At 42.8% G+C, this 17,985-nt stretch overlaps 1 protein-coding gene across 6 annotated transcripts in view; it reads right to left on the bottom strand.

Moving 5' to 3' along the window:
- Positions 1 to 17,985, bottom strand: part of LOC132384860 (thyroid hormone receptor alpha) — a 459,686-nt gene that overhangs the window by 172,263 nt on the left and 269,438 nt on the right. The window lies entirely within an intron of this gene.

Raw genomic sequence — 17,985 nt, 5'->3', positions numbered from 1 at the left:
GTAAGGGGGAATTACACTGTAATACAACTGTTTTCCTCATCCCTCTTCCAGAGGGCTTTCAGAATTTTATCTAATTTTATTTAATTTATTTAGAGCTACAGCACGGTAACAGGCCCTTCCGGCCTAACGAACACACACCACCCATCTGCACTCATGTGACCAATTAACCTACTAACCCATACTTCCTCAGAATGTGGGAGGAAACTAAAGCACCTGGAGGAAACACGCAGTCACAGGGACAGCGTACAAATTCTTCACATAGAGCAGTGGAAATTGAACCCGGGTCGCTGGTGCTGGTGCTGTAACAGCATTATGCTATATAATAATATAGCATACTATAATAATTCTATGATTCCAATTTCTGTGTTTTTATCAGATCCCTCCCACCTCTCCCTAATTTGCTGCCTTTCCCTCAATCATTAACTTTTTTGGATTTCCACAGCCTGAGTGGATGAGTTGATGGTCACCCTTCAGGGGTTGATATAATAGACTCTCCTTTGTCCATGAAGGAAAGTGCTCAATCCCAATGGTATTCTGATACCGCAATATGAAAGGACAATTCTGCCCAAGTTCTGCCTCCATCACCAAATTTATCTAGGGTTGAGCAAGTCAGAACAATTTTTCCAGACTGTGATTTACTTTCAGTTTTGAAAGATTTGAACCTGAAGAACCTTGAAGTGAGAAAGTCACCATCAATCCATTCCCTTTTCCAGCTGTACTTCATTACTCTCCTATGAATTCCATTCAATTATTTAAGTTCCCCACAAAAAGCTTAGTGATCTTGATTTCCAAAACTCTTCTTATTCCAAACAATTGTGGCCTTACCCTGATCTTGGCTTTTTTTTGTTTTGCAAATAAAGTTATTTTATTTCGGGCCCTGCAGATCAAGTTCCTGTATCTATAAAAGCTGCCTGCACAGAGTGACTATTTGATTTCTCTGATGTGCTCATTTGTGTGCCAGGGCCCTTAATAAGTTGTTGCAGGGGCAAAGCTAAATATAACCTCAGACATTTAAATTAAATATGAAACTTCACATGGAGCTATACACGTGCCACAGGTTAAATTAACATTAGTAATAGGGAAGTGAGCACTTTAACCCACAGGCTCATGTATTAGTCACAGATAATTCTTACTTTAGAGTAACTCCAGAAGTACAATAGTAACTTAGGGCTTTTTTTGTCATTCCATTGCATAGTTAACAAGCAAAATAGATTGATGGCCATAAAAGTTGGAAAAAAAAGCAGCAGGCCATCCAGCCCTACAAAACTGCTTTAGCATTCATCCATTCTACCTTTGTCCCATCTGTAACAGGCAAGATTTCCTGGTGACCAACTACTTTAATTCCGACCTGCCGGTCCACGGCATCTCCCAGGGTGGAGGCACAGCACTTCATACTCTGTCTGGATAGCCTCCAACTTGACGGTATGAACATCGATTTCTTGAACTTCTGGTAATTTGTCCCCCTTCCCCTTCTCTTTTTTTACCATTCCCAATTCTGGCTTCCCTCCTACCCCCTCACCTCACCTGCCTATTAACTCCCTCTGGTGAACTCCTCCTTCCCTTTCTCTCATGGTCCATTCTCCTTTCCTTTCAGACTTCATCAGCACTTCACCTTTTTCACCTAACACCTCTCAGCTTCTCACTTCATCCCCTCTCCCGCCTCACCTGGTCCCACCTATCACCTTGTACCTCTCCCACCTTTTTATTCTGGCCTTTTCCCCTTCCTTTCCAGTCCTGATGAAGGGTCTCAATCTGAAGCCCTGTAATGTTGACTGTTTATTCCTCTCCATAGATGCTGCCTTACCTAATCAGTTCCTCCAGCATTTTGTGCATGTTGCTCTGGATTTTCAACATCAACGGAATCTCTTGTGTTTGTGTGTGTTGCTAGCATTCATCCTAATCTACTACCTCAATGATTCCTGAACTATCCCCATATCACTCAATCCCCTAATATGCAGAAATCCATCAATCTCTATTCTGAAAGAACACAATGAGTGAACATCCACAACAAGCTGGAATGGAGAGAGTGCCAAAGGTTGGCTACCTTCCAAGTGAAGAAAATTTTCATATTCTCAGTCTAGTCATCGTACCTAATGATACTAATCCTATTTTCCAGCATTTAGACTGTTGTTCTCTAAGACTTGGCATTTCAAGTACTTAATGGCTCTTACATTTTGCTCTATTATACGCTCTCTCTTTTGTTTTAAGTTGTTTTTCCTTCCCTTGTCAGCCATGGTTGTGTCATCCTGCCATTAGAATACTACTTCTTCTATCCTATGTCTTCCGAATTTCTCGCAGAAACTCCAGCCATTGCTGTTCTGCCATCATCCTTGCCAGTGTTCCCTTCCAATCAACTTTACCCAGCTCCTCCGTCATGCCTCTATTATTTTCCTTACTCCACTGCAATAATGATATATCTGACTTTAGCTTCTTCCACTCAAATTGCTTGGTGAAGTCTATCATATTATGATCAATGCCTCCTAAGGGTTCCTTTACCATAAGCTCCCTAATCAAATCTGGTTCATTACACAAAACCCAATCCAGAATAGCCTTTCCCCTAGTGGGCTCAACCACAATCTGCTCTAAAAGCCATCTCATGGGCATTCTTCAAATTCCCTCTCTTGGGATCCAGCACCAACCTGATCTTCCCAATCTACCTGTATATTGAAATCCCCATGACTATCATAACACTGCCGTTTTGACATGCATTTTCTACCTCCCATTGTAATTTGTAGCCCACATTCTAGCTATTGGTCGGATGCCTGCATATAACTCCCATCAGGGTCTTTTTACCCTTGCACATTCTTAATTCTATGCACAAGGGTTCTCAACCTTCCAATCCCGTGTCATCTCTTTCTAAGGATTTGATTTCATTTTTTACCAACAGGGCTACAAACCCCTTCTGCCCACCTGCCTGACTTTTCAATACAATATGTATCCTTTGATGTTAAGCTCCCAACTAAGATCTTCTTTCAGCCACAACTCAGTGATGTCCACAACATCATACCCACCAATCTCCAACTGTGTTACAAGATCATTTACCTTATTCTCCATACAGCATGCATTTAAATATGATACCTTCAGTCCTGTATTCATCGCCCTTTTTGATTTTGTCCTCATGTTACACTTCAACTCATCCCACTGACAGCAATTGTGCCCTATCATCTGCCTGTCCTTCCTGAAAGTCTCACTGCACATAGCGTCTATTTGTATATCAACTGCCCCATCCTCAGCCCTATCACTCCGGTTCCCATCCCTGCCAAATTAGAGTAAACTGTCCCCAACAGCTCTAGAGCCCTCAGGTTCAAGTGTAACCCATCCCTTTTGTACAGGTCATATGTTTTCCAGAAGAGATCTCAATGAACCAGAAATCTGAAGCCCTGCCCTCTGCATCAGCTCCTCAGACATGCTAAATCATCCTATTTTTACCGTCACTTGTGCATGATACAGGTAGCAATCCAGAGATTACTATGCTGGAGTTCTTGCTTTTCAGCTTTCTATCTAACTCCCTAAGTTCTCTCTTCAGGGCCTCTTCCCCTTCCTACCCATGCCATTGATGCCAGTCTGTATCAAGACTTCTGGCTGCACACCCTCTACTTTTAGAATCCAATGGACCCGATCCAAGATGTTCCTGACTCCTGCAATTGGGAAGCATCATACCATCCGAGTGCCTCTTTCACGTTCAAAGAATCTCATGTCTACTTCTCTAAATATGGAATCCCCTGACGCTACTGTAGTCCTTTTATCCCCCCACTGCTCATGATCCACAGTGCCAGATACTTGCTCACTCTGACTACCCTCCACTAGGTTGTCCCCCTCAACAGTATCCAAAGCTCTATACTTGTTATTGAGGGGAACAGCCTCAGGGGTACTCTGCACTGGCTGCCCATTTCCCTTCCCTCTCCTGACAGTCATCCAGGTACTTGCCGCCTGCAACTTAGGGGTGACTACACCCCTTGTAGCTCCTCAGTTTCTCTGAGGAGCCAAAGGTTATTGAGCTGCAGCTCCAGTTATTCAACAAGTTCTCTGAGGACAGGCAGCTAGTGTGGTTATCTGGGAGGCTGGTGGTCTCCCAGAATTCCCACATCTCACACACAGAACACAAGAGAGCCCCTGGGGCCATTCCCACTGCACTAACAGACAAAGAATAAAGAAGCAGAAACAGTTGTTGGGACAAAGCTTGCCCACTCTAACACTGGTCCACTCACTCAATGGCTACTCCATTTGTCCCTACCTTATTTTTATTAACTGTTGCGAAAGAATCGCAATTCGATTGAGCCACTGGAAAAAGCCAAAAACGCACGAATGTTCCTTTTCAAATCTCTTGCCCCAACCTTTCTGTAGCCTTGTCTCTTGATTTGATTGGGCCACAGGGAAAAAAGATTGTGGACTTTGAAAAGGCTTTTGATAACATCCACAGGGAGAGCGTCTGGCAAACTCTTGGATCAAAGCAACACGAACAACACGCTGGAGGAACTCAGCAGGTCAGGTAGCATCCATGGAAACGAACAGTCAACGTTTCGGGCCGAGACCCTTCGTCAGGCCTGAAACATTGACTGCTCTTTTCCACGGATGCTGCCCGACCTGCTGAGTTCCTCCAGCGTGTTGTATGTGTTGCTTTGACTCCGGCATCTGCAACATACTTAATGCTTAAAACTCTTGGATCATATGGGACCCCTTCTAAAACTGTCCAGCTCATCCAAAGTTTCAATGCTATCTTCACTTGCAGCAGCTTGAGCTTTGAAGTTGAGACAGGAGCCTGGCAAAGCTGTGTGATGTCGCCAATATTGTTTAATCTGGTGATTGACTGGGCTAAGAGGCAAACAATGAAAGATAAGCAGAGAGGCATTAGGTGGACTCTTTTCTCTACTCTGGAAGACCTTGACTCTGCAGATGACCTTGCATTCCTATCACATACACACCAGCACACGCAGGAGAAAACTCAGCACCTGTGGACCCTTGATGCACAAGTTTGGCTCAGAGTCACCCAGAGAAAGAATGAGACCCTGACCCTCAATGTAAAGTCTCCTCCTCCTGTCAAGGCATATAGCACTGACTTACCCTGCACCAGCAGGCTCAACTACCTGGGAAGCATCATTTGGCAGGATGGAGGAACCAAGGGCAATATCCAGTGCAGACTCAGCAAAACTAGAAATGTCTTCAGAACAACAAGCAACATGTGTAGATCAATCAAGTAGAGCATCCACACCAAGATGAAGCTGTAGCAGAGCTGTGTTCAGTCCACACTCTTGTCCGGGTCAGAATACTGGCACATGACAGCGAGTGACCTTGCCAATCAGTTGTCGTTTCACACTATGAGCCTCCTTATCTTCTGGCCAAGAACGATCTCCAACCACAGCCTAGTCCTTCAGTGTCATCAAGAGGACATGGCCACAATCATCATGAGGAAGCGCTGGTGATGAGAAGAGAGGCCAAGTCCATCATCAATAGCACATTGCACTGGACCGCAGAAGGGCAAAGGAAACATCGGAGACCAAAGACAACTTTGTGCCGTAACACAGAGGCAGGAATGAGGACCCTGAACCACACCTGTGGCACAATAGAGAAGATGGCCATTGACTAACAGAGATGGAGGACCTTCATTGCTGCCCTAAACTCCAGTGACATAACGGGCATAAGTAATATTGTCATGAGTTTATCAAAATGTAGGTTGCCTAATGTGGCCATTAATATCTCAGATAGTCAGTCCTGGAATATATGTCAATCTAAAGAAAAATTAGTATTCACAATAAAAACCTTTACTGAATAGACACTACCCACCCAGCAAACCTTTCCTAAGGCTCTCATCTGGAGAGTGCTAAAACTTCATGCCAGTTTAGAAACTTCTGCTCCCACAGAACTATTGAAAGCGAGTGATATTCCATTAAATTTCCCTTCTGTCCTTCCTTCTCTAAAAATGAGCAACAGCAAATGCATAAACTATGTTCTACACCATACATACCATGTAACCATGCACTGTAATAGAGACAGTTGCTAAGATCCTTAGAGTGGCATATGACCAAACAAGGTTAAGAACAAGGTATACTACTTCAAGGAATCCTATCTGCGCACAGTGCCTTTCAAGTTGGTTGGCATGAGGGTGGAAAAAGTCTTCCACTAATTGGGAATTTGTAAGAGGAACTCAAAAATTAGTCCTGGATTTTATGCCCAGAACAATGAAACATAGAAAGCCTACAGCACAGTACAGGCCCTTCGGCCCACAAAGCTGTGCCAAACGTGTCCCTACCTTAGAACTACCTAGACTTACCCATAGCCCTCTATTTTTCTAAGCTCCATGTAGCCATCCAGGAGTCTCTTACAAGACCTATCGTTTCTGCCTCCACCACCACCACCATCGCCAGCCCATTCCACGCAATCACCACTCTGCATAAAAAACTTATCCCTGACATCTCCTCTATTCCTACTTCCAAGCACCTTAAAACTATGCCCTCTCGTGCTAACCATTTCAGCCCTGGGGAAAAGCCTCTGCCTATCCACACGATCAATACCTCTCATCATCTTGTACACCTCTATCAAGACACCTCTCATCCTCCGTCACTCCAAGGAGAAAAGGCCGAGTTCACTCAACCTGTTCTCATAAGGCATGCTCCCCAATCCAGGCAACATCTTTGTAAATCTCCTCTGCACCCTTTCTATGGTTTCCACGTCCTTCCTGTAGTGAGGTGACCAGAACTGAGCACAGTACTCCAAGTGGGGTCTGACCAGGGTCCTATATAGCTGCAACATTACCTCTCGGCTCTTAAACTCAATCCCACAATTGATGAAGGCCAATGCACCGTATGCTTCTTAACCACAGAGTCAACTTGCGCAGCTGCTTTGAGTGTCCTATGGACTCAGACCCCAAGATCCCTCTTATCCTCCACACTGCCAAGAGTCTTACCATTACAGGTGTCCCCGTTTTTCGAACGTTCGCTTTACATCAACTCGTTGTTACGACAGTCCTACATTAGTTACCTGTTTTCACTATCAGAAGGTGTTTTCACTGTTATGAAAAAAGTCAGCGGGCGAAAAAAGTCAGCACACGCGCCGATCAGCCAAGCTCCTCCCCGGAACTGCATTCTAGCCAGCATTGCTTAAACACGTGCCTGTGAGCATCATGTCGATTTATTTTGTGCATCCGTTAGCAAAGTGAGTTCTAAAGTATCGGAAAAGCCTAAAAGAGCGCGTAAGGGTGTTATACACAGTGTAAAACTAGACATAATAAAGCGTTTCGATCGTGGTGAACGAAGTAAGGATATAGAGAGTTTGGCTAAGGGTTTGTGGAAGTTGATGAAGATGATGTTGAAGAGGTTTTGGCATCCCATGACCAAGAACTGAGAGATGAAGAGGAAAGGATAACAATTGAAGCCGAACGCAGTAGCGAATGGTCCGAAAGTGAAGTCGTCCAGGAACTGAACGTGAAGCAACTGCATGAGATATTCGCCGTGATTGACAACGCTGCGATGATTGCAGAAAAGTATGACTTTAATTTTGAAAGGGTATGTAGGTTTAGGGCATATTTGCAGGATGGTTTGAGTGCTTACAAAGAACTGTATGATAGAAAAATGCGCGAGGCTAAGCAGTCAAGCACACTGTCGTTTTTCAAGCCTTTCCACATCAGCCGATGAAACTCGACCTGCGACATTGAGGCAGGCAGACAGAAGGTGGTGACCTGCCTGCCCTGATGGAAACAGACGACGATGAGATGACACCCCAGTCTCCTCTACCTCCCACCACCCCAACCTCCAACGACTCAGCCTAACACACCATCATCAGTGTGCTCGCTGTCTTCCCGATTCCAATAAGTGAAACTACACTGGGCATACATTATTTCTACTTTATATAGGCTGTGGATTTCGATGTGTTATTCAGCAGCTTCATAGCTTAAAGGTTACTGGAAAGAGCGTTTCTGCCGGGAGCGCTTGCGTGAGATTTTCGCTGCGGTGGATGTAGAAAAGTTTTCCTGCATTATATAGGCCGTGTATTTATCAGATCATTCCTGCTTTTACTACATGTTACTGTTATTTTAGGTTTTGTGTGTTATTTGGCGTGATTTGGTAGGTTTTTTTTGGGTCTGCGAACGCTCACAAATTTTTCCTATATAACTAAATGGTAATTGCTTCTTCACTTTATGACATTCCGGCTTACGAAGCGTTTCATAGGCATGCACTCCCTTCCAGTAGCGGGGGAATCCATTAATACTATATTCTGCCATCATATTTGACCTACCAAAATGAACCACCTCACACTTACCTGCGTTGAACTCCATCTGCCACTTCTCAGCCCAGTTTTGCATCCTATCGATGTCCCGCTGTAACCTCTGACAGCCCTCCACACTATCCACAACACCCCCCCCCCCCAACCTTTGTGTCATCAGCAAACTTACTAACTCATCCCTCCGCTTCCTCATCCAGGTCATTTATAAAAAATCACAAAGAGTAAGGGTCCCAGAACAGATCCCTGAGGCACTCCACTGGTCACTGGGCTCCAAGAAGAACATGACTCGTCTACAACCACTCTTTGCCTTCTGTGGGCAAGCCAGTTCTGGATGTGCTTGAAGAAAACTACCCATAAGGATCTGGCTCCCTGTGTGTTATAACTTCCCTTTCCTGAAGTGCTCAGCTTAAGCGTACTGTTGAACAGTTAAGTCACATTTAAGAATTCTCACAGACGGCAAACCAAGAAACAAAAAAGCCCTAATTTTAAATGAACTTTTAAAATAGGTTACAAAACTCAAAATAAAGATTGGAAAATTCATATACGTCTAAGAGAAGAGCTGAAATATATACAGTAAATAAGCTTTCTCAAAAGGTAAAAAGGAATTATTTTAAAATTAATTGTATTTTGAAATAGTTTATGGAGGGAATTGTAATGCACATGTGATTATAATTAACATACACAAATTGCTGGAGAAACTCAGCAAGTCAGACTGCATCTATGGAGCGGAATAAACAGTTGACCTTTTGAGCCTAGACCTTTCATCAGAACCGATGAAAATCAGTTGACTGTCGTCAAGGTATGTTGCTCAAGATTTCCAGCATCTGCAGAACTTCTTGTGTTTACATACATGATTAATATGAGTTACACATTAGTCCTGCCATAAATATTTATAATTGACATCATTTAATCTGATTTTCCTTGATTTCCTTGGAGAAGGCTTCCAAAAAATGCAGTCTATAGGTGAGAGTCAAACGACATGTGAATTGCCCCATTAAACTACACAATTACAGAATCACTTTCAGCTCAATGGGGAAATGCTGCAAATCCCATAAGACCATAAGATACTAGGTATGCATTTGACTTCCATTTCACATTCTACAGAATGCTGGACCTGTAGCCTCTTGGAAATATGCATTTACTCCATAGCCAGCAGACTATAAAATTGAACCAACTTAAAACCCTAAGTTTCACAAACATTAACTTATTAGATACTAATTTGTTGGAATTTAGACTCCCGACATTTTGGAAAACCAGGTCAATACATATATATTTCAAAGTCTAAAGTTTAACAATGTAGAAACACAGTAATCCTGAATGCATCACTTTGTGTTAATTTAAATGTCGTCATTTCTTTTCCTTATCACAACTTTGCTGCCACGGTGATCGAGTGGACTTTTTGATTATGGCTTTCACCTCCCCTACATTTACATCCTTAATGTTAAGGGATTGCTGGGCTAGAACTGAACTTCGTCACCAGGTCTGCATGCTTTCTATGCATTGAGTTGCTGCCATATGATTGGATGATTGGATATTTGCATGAACAAACAAGTGTACAGGTGTACCTAATAAAGTGGCCACTGAGTACATTTTCCCTCTCAATCCCATTCCCCTGCCTTCTCCATGTAATCTTTGACACCCTTATTAATCAAGAACATATCAACCGCCACCTTAAATATACCCATTTACTTGGCCTCCGCAGCCATCTGTGACAATTAATTCAACAGACTCACTACCCTGTGGCTGAAGAAATTTCTCCTCATTTGTGTTCTGGAGGGACATCCGTCTATACTGAGGTTGTACCCTTTATTCCTAGACTCTCCCACTATTGAAACATCCTTTGCACATCTGCTCTATCTGGGCCTCTCAATATTTGGTAGACAATAAGGTGCCATTTATGGCCAGATTGTGAGGTTAAGAGCCCATTTTCTGTACTAGGGTACTGAACTTATAACAGTGGGATAGAAGCTGTACTTGAGCCTGACGGTATGTGCTTTTAGGCTTTTGTACTTTCTGCCCAATAGGAGAGGAGACAAGGGAGAATGTATGGGATGGGTGGAGACCTTGATTATGTTGGCAGCTTTACTGAGGCAGTGAGAAGTGTATACAGAGTCCATTGAAGGGAGTCTGGTTTCCAAGATGTGCTGAACTGTGTCCACAACTCTCTGCAGTTTCATGCGAAGTGTGAGTTGTGTACTCCAGATGATGCTGCCAGACTTCCTCCACCACAAATGAATGCTGATAACCTCAAAGTTAGAAATGCGGGGCGACAATCTGCTGGAGGAACTCAGCAGGTCAAGCAGCTTCTGTGGGGGCGGGGGAGGAATTGTCAATGTTTTGAGTTGAAACCCTGGATCAGGACAAATTACAATTATTACAAATGCAGGTCTGCTATCAAATTCACACACCTGTAAAAATAGATCTGCATTAGCTCATGTGTATATTTAGGTCTACAGGCAAGCCAGAATTCAGAATCTCCAACGTATAAGTATCTAGAAAAGGCATAAAAGCAGAATACACGGGACATTCACAATCCTTTATCCCCAAGCGAAGGAAAACAGCACAATATTACCATTTAGCCTAACTCCGTCTTGTAATTTCTGTTAGAACTAACTCAAAATGTATAATGTGTAAAAGAGTAATGAAAAGGAAGATAATATTAAAGGTGATTTTTTTTAAAATTTAGAGATGCAGCATAGTAACAGGCCCTTCTGGTCCAACGAGTCCACACCACCCAATTACACCCATGTAACCAATTAACCTACTAACTTGTACGTCTTTGGACTGTGGAAGGAAACTGGAGCACCCAGAGGAAACCCACATGGTCACAGGTAGAACGTACAAACTCCTTACAGGCAGCAGTGGGAATTGAACCCTGATCGCTGGTGCTGCAATAGCATTACACTAATCACTATGCTACCGTGCAGCCCTGTCTATATTTTTCTATCTGTTTCTGAAAGTTGAACATCTTGGGCAATATTTTGAAAATAGCTACATGTATCAATTAGACAGGATTCAAATAGTTAGCTTCCTGCTTTTCATCCGATACCATTGGCATGCTCTCCGTCAACTGGTTTGTTCTCTCAAAACCAGCTTCGCTTTGAATGAATTATTAAATTATTAAAAATTACACACACCCACCATGCAATTTCCATACCTGCATCATTCAGCAGTTCCACATCTATACCATATATACATGCATGTCTGATCCTTTACACAGGTCTAGATTCTGATTGGATAAAGGAACATTCTGTTCTGGTGAATGTTAGAAGTTGAATATGTAGTACAATGAAATGATTGCCAGCCAATTGATGGGCATCTATGATAAGAGGTGTAGTCAGATCTAGCAGTTATAATAAAGCATTTCCACCCCTTTCAACATCCCTTTGAAGCAATATGCTTGTGTTCTCTCCCCCTCTCCCCCCCCCCCCCACACGATCCGGTTGAATTACTGATTAACTCAAGCATTTTTCTTCTGTTTTTGAACTCATTGACTTTAGATTAACACAGATGCCCGTATACATGCTGTCGTTATCAGTCTAATGTCAGAATCAGATTTATCATCACTGACTCAAATTACAGTGCATAACATTACTATAAACAAAGAGTGCAAAAGGATGGAACAATGAGGTAGCATTCACGGACCATTCAGAAATCTGATGGCAGAAGGGGTAGAAGCTGTTTTTAAATCATTGAGTGTGGGTCTCCTGATCCTGATCCCTGATGGTTGTAGTGTAAAGAGGGCATGTCCCAGATGGTGAGTGTCCTCGGTGAAAGTGGTAACTGAGGTCGGCAAGGTGGTGAAGAAGGGTGTATGCCGTGTCTGCTACACTAGCTGAGACATTACACATAAGAATTGGGACATCATGTTACAGTTGTACAAAACACTGGTTAGACCACACCTGGACTATTGTCACACTAAAAGAAAAATATGATTAAGCTAGTGAGGGTGCAGAAAAGATTCACAGGGATATTGCCTGGATCAGGGACTGAATAGATTGGGGCATAGCACTCAAAATACTGAAGGAACTCATCTGATCATGCAGTTTTCTATGGAGGGAAGTAAATGGCCCAATTGATGCTTCCAGACCTGCTGAGTTCCTCCAGCATTTTGAATGTGTTGCTCAAGACTTCCAGCATCTGCAGAATCTCTTGTGATGTTGGATAGACTGGGACTATCTTCCCCGGAGTACAGGAAGCTGAGAAGTGTCACAATGTTGGTATTTAAGATTATGAGAAGCATAAACAGAATAGATAGCTAGAATCTAATCCCCATGATAGGGGTTTCTATGAGTAGAAGACATATGTTTAAGGTGGTGTGAAGTGGACTTGCGGGACAAATTTATCACATAAATAATAGTTGATATCCAAAATGAGCTGGTGGAACTAGGAACAGAAACAAAATTGATAAGGTATTTGTATCTGAACATGTAACTGAATGAGCAAGGCATGGAGGGATAGAGAATTAATGCAGAAAAGTGGGATTAATATGATTGGCATTGTCCAAGGGCTTGGTCTATGCTGTACAACTCTTTGACTCTAGTAAACCTAATCAACAACAGTGGAAAACAGAGGTAATGCTCTCTAGTCACATCTCACACAGGAGAAGAAAATCTGTCTTTCAAACTGAAGCTAAAGTCTTTAGGGAGCTATTGTTCTGCAGTAATTGGCGGACTCAGACTAATAAAGACTGATCGTTTTAGAATAAAATTCCACAGCACTGCTCTGCCAACTATTGCTACCAAACCACCTCTGTCTCGCTCTTGTTGAAGTAGTTGTAGCATGTCAATTGACATATCATTTCCAGGATATCTGATATGAATACACTCTGTGGCTAAAAAGACAGAGCTGAAAGGAAGCACTAGGTTTACCCAGTAACACATGCAAAATGTTGGAGGAACTCAGCAGGTCAGGGAGCATCAATGAAGAGCAATAAACAGTTGACGTTTCAGGCGGAGACCCTTCGTCCAAGTCCTGATGAAGGGTCTCAGTGCCAAATGTCAACTGTTTATTCCCGTCTATCCATGCTGCCTGACCTGCTGAGTTGTTCCAGCATTTTGTGTGCGTTTCTCTGGATTTCCAGCATCTGCGTAATCTCTTGTGTTAACAAGGTCCACAAGTTGGCATTAGACATTCATGAAGTACGAGACGCAACACTGAGCGTCATAGGAAGTCATTCCTGCCTGTGGCCATCAAACTTTACAACTCCTCCCTCGGAGTGTCAGACACCCTGAGCCAATAGGCTGATCCTGGACTTATTTCTACTTGGCATAATTTTCTTCTTATTATTAAATTATTTATGGTTTTATATTGCTATATTTCTACACCATTCTTGGTTGGTGTGACTGTAACGAAACCCAATTTCCCTCGGGATCAATAAAGTATGTCTGTCTGCATCCCGACTTAACCAACTGCATGTGGATACACAGAATTGTATCAAAGGACAAAACTTCTGACTGTAAATATGTCCAAGAATAGGCATCTCACTCTGAGACTGTGAACGTGACCAACACCTTGTGTCTTTGTCCCACTAGATCTGTCAAGGAAATTGGTAGTGTGGGGGATCTGAAAGGATTGAATCATTTCAGAACTAACTTCAGAGTAAAAACAAATACAGAATGTACAAAAACTTGTGGATTTACTCTTAGATTGCCTGAAGATAATCATCGGATCAGTTTGCTCTCAGAGCACATTGAATCTTGAATCCTTCTCAAAGATGTCCTGAAATGTTCCCTCTATAATTCCTTCTAATCCAAAGAGATAAGTCTGTTCCAGCAATATACAAAACACCACTCAATAGGGATTTTTCAAAGTTCAAAGTAAATATATTTTCTTGCAGGCATTCACAGTAAATACAAAGAAACATAATAGAATCAATGAGAAACTATATATTGCAAGACGGGTAAACAACTAATATGCAAAATACAACAAACTGCAGATATAAAAAGCACATAAAAACTAAATAAATAAATAAGCAATAAATATTGAGAACATGAGATGAAAAGTCCTTGAAAGTGAGTCCATAGGTTGTGGGGACAGTTTAGTGATAGGTGAGTGAAGTTATCCCCTCTGATTCAAGATCCTGATGGTTGAGGGGTAATGACTATTCGTAAACCTGGTGATGTGGGTCCTGAGACTCCTGTACCTTCTTCCTGTCGGCAGCATTAGGAAGAGAGCATGTCCTGGATGGTGGGGATCTTAGATGATAGATGCACTTTCCTGCGATAGTGCTTCTTGTAGATGTGCTTAGTGGTGGGGAGGGCTTTACCCATGATGGATTGAGCTTTTCCAATCAAGGGCATTGATGAATCCATACCAGGCCATGATGCAACCAGTCAATATACTCTCCACCACATATCCATAAGACCATAAGACAAAGGAGCAGAAGTTGGCCATTTGGCCCATCAAGTCTGCTCTGCCATTGCATTATGAGCTGATCTAATCTCCCCTTTAGTCCCATTCCCCTGCCTTCTCACCATAACCTTTGATGCCCTGTCTACTCAGATACCTATCAATCTCTGCCTTAAGTACACCCAATGACTTAGCCTTCACTGCTGCCCGTGGCAACACATTCCACAGATTCTCCAGCCTCTGGCTAAATTTTTTTTTCGTATCTCTGTTCTGAATGGGTGCCCTGCAATCCTTAAGTCATGTCCTCTCGTACTAGACTCCCCCACCATGGGAAACAACTTTGCCACATCCACCCTGTCCATGCCTTTCAACATTCAAAATGTTTCTATGAGGTCCCTCCTTATTCTTCTAAACTCCAAGGAGTACAGTCCAAGAGCGGTCAAACGTTCCTCATATGTTAACCCTGTCATTCCTGGAATCATTCTAGTGAATCTTCTCTGAACCCTCTCCAATGTCAGCACATCCGTTCTTAAATAAGAAGCCCAAAACTGCACACAGTATTCCAAGTGAGGTCCTCCTATTGCCTTATAGAGCCTCAACATCACATCCCTGCTCCTATACTCTATTCCTCTAGAAATGAATACCAACATTGCATTCGCCTTCTCCACCACCGTCTCAACCTGGAGGTTAACCTTAAGGGTATCCTGCACGAGGAGTCCCAAGTCCCATTGCATCTCAGGACTTTGAATTCTCTCCCCATTTAAATAATAGTCTGCCCGTTTATTTCTTCTACCAAAGTGCATGACCGTACACTTCCCAGCATTGTATTTCATTTGCCACTTCTTTGCCCATTCCCCCAATCTATCCAAGTCTCTATAGAGTATCTATAGTAGTTTGTCAAAGTTTTAGCTGACATACCGAATCTTTGCAAACTTCTATAGAAGCAGAAGTGCTCTTGTGCTTTCTTTGTAATTGCATTTACATGCTGGACCCTAGATGGGTCCTCTGAAATATCACTGAGGAATATAATATTGCTGACCCTCTCCACCTCTGATTCCCCCATTGAGGAGTGGCTCATGGACCTCTGGTTTCCTCCTGAAGTCAATAATCAGCTCCTTGGTCTTGCTGACATTGAGTAAGAGGTTGTTGTTATGTCATCACTCAGCCAGATTTTCAATCCCTCCTATATGCTGGTTTGTCACCACCTTTGATTCAGCAAACAACAGTGTTGTCACCAACAAGCTTGAATATGGCACTGGAGCTGTGCTTAGCCACACAGTCATAAGTTTAAAACAAGTAGAGCAGGGGGCTCTACTTGAGACCAAAGTCTTGGAGCTTATTGATTAGTTTTGAGGGGATGATATTATTGAATACCGAGGGTAAAAAGGGTCTTGATATATGCATCTCCATTGTCCAGCTGTTCCAGGGTTGAGAGAAGAACCAGTTAAATGGCATCTGCTGTGGACCTGTTGTGATGGTAGGCAAATTGGAGTGGATCCAACACTTCTCAAGCAGGAGTTGATGTGTTTCATCACCAACCTCCCAAAGTACTTCATCACAGTGAATGTAAGTGCTACTGCACGATAATCATTGAGGCAGGTTACTACGTTCTTTTTAGGCACCGGTATAGTGAAGCCTGCTTGAGGTAGGTGGGTACCTCAGACTGCCGAAGCGACAGGTGAAAGATGTCAGTGAACGCTTCAGCCAATTGGTTAGCACAGGTCTTCAGTACTTGTCCATGTACCACATCTGGGCCAGATGCTTTCTGTGGGTTCACCCTCCTGAAGGATGCTCTCACATAGGCTTCAGAGACTGAAATCACAGGATCGGTGGGGGCTGTGGGAGTTTGTGAAGGTGCCTCCATGTTTTGTGGGTCAAAGTGAGCCTAGAAGGCTTTGAGCTCATCAGGGAGTGAAAACTTGTTGTCACGTATGTCACTTGAATTCACTTTGTAGGAAGTGATAGCATTCAACCCGTCTGCGCTGTCGTGCATCACTATAGCCATTGCTCTTTGATCAATTAGAGGCTTTAAACTGCTTGACCACTAAATATTGGGAACTCCACAATTTTATTTGGTCCTTGTGATAAACCTAATTTTGATGTATGTCATGATCCCATAGGGAATGTAGGTTGCATGCAAGAACCAAGACAGTATGTCTGTGTCCTCAGAATCAGGTTCAATTGTAACCATTACCTTCTATAAATGAAGCCTGGAATTAGAGGTGACCATAATCAAATTGCTAAAATCCTCATGGGGCTTAGCAGGATAGATGCTTTCGCTAGTGGGGGATCCTTGAACAAAAGAACATACAGTAACCACAAGATAAGCGACTAGTCATTTAAAACTGAGGTACACAGAAATTTCTCTTTGCAGGGCTGTGGTGAATCCTTGGAATTCTCTGGCCTGGAGGGTGATGAAGTCAGATTATTATAAGTCCAGTTGAGGTTTATGAGAATGATCCCAGGAATGAAAGGGTTAATGTATGAGAAGTTTTTGATGGCTGTGGGCCTGTACTCATTGGAGTTTAGAAGAATGAAGGGGGGATCTCATTGAAACTTATTGAATATTGAAAGGCCTGGACAGAGTGGATATGGAGAGGATGTTTCTTATAGTGAGGGAGTCTAGACCAGAGGGCACAGCCTCAGAATAGAAGATGAGGAGGAAGGTTTTTAGTCAGAGGGTGGTGAATCTGTGGAATTCACTGTCACAGACGGCTGCGGAGCCCAAGTCCTTGGGTATATTTAAAGCAGAGGTTATAGGTTCTTGATTAGTAAGGACATCAAAAGATGTGTGGAAAAGGCAAGAGAATGGCGTTGAGAGGGATAATATATTAGCCATGATGGCACGGCAGAGCAGACTTGATGGGTCAAATGGCCTAATTCTGCTTCTGTGTTTTATTAAGCTTTGGTTAGGATGAACATTTATAGCTTTCCATCCCACACAGAGAATAAAATGAAAAAATACAAGCTTATTTTAAAATCCAGGGGGGTTATATGAGCCAATAGGCATTTTAGAGCCAGCTCATAAATTGTGAAGTGAATTCATTACATTTTTGAGTTTTTTTTAATAAAAGTATCTATCCCATAATAGAGCTAGAGTATCTATGTAGCTCATGAAATTGAAAACTGATGTTGAATGGTCAAAGGAGATCCCTTTTCTCCTTTGACTCATCCTTTCCACTACTTCTGTGGCATTACCCCAACTTTCTAAACTGCTTGGTGGCTTCACAGACAGGGAATGCACTTAAGAAAACTAGAACTGTTTACAGGGGTAACACACACACAATGCTGGAGGAACTCAGCAGGTCAGGCAGCATCTAAGGAGAGGAATAAACAGTCGGTGTTTCAGACCCAGACCCTTCATCTGGGCTGTTTACAGGCTCTTGCAGCTCTGTTGTTTTCAGCACATTGTGAGAG

This window comes from Hypanus sabinus, chromosome X1, assembly GCF_030144855.1.
Source record: "Hypanus sabinus isolate sHypSab1 chromosome X1, sHypSab1.hap1, whole genome shotgun sequence".
Lineage (NCBI taxonomy): Eukaryota > Metazoa > Chordata > Chondrichthyes > Myliobatiformes > Dasyatidae > Hypanus > Hypanus sabinus.
The sequence above is the reverse complement of the archived record's forward strand: the minus strand, read 5'-3'. Positions and strand labels throughout refer to the sequence as shown.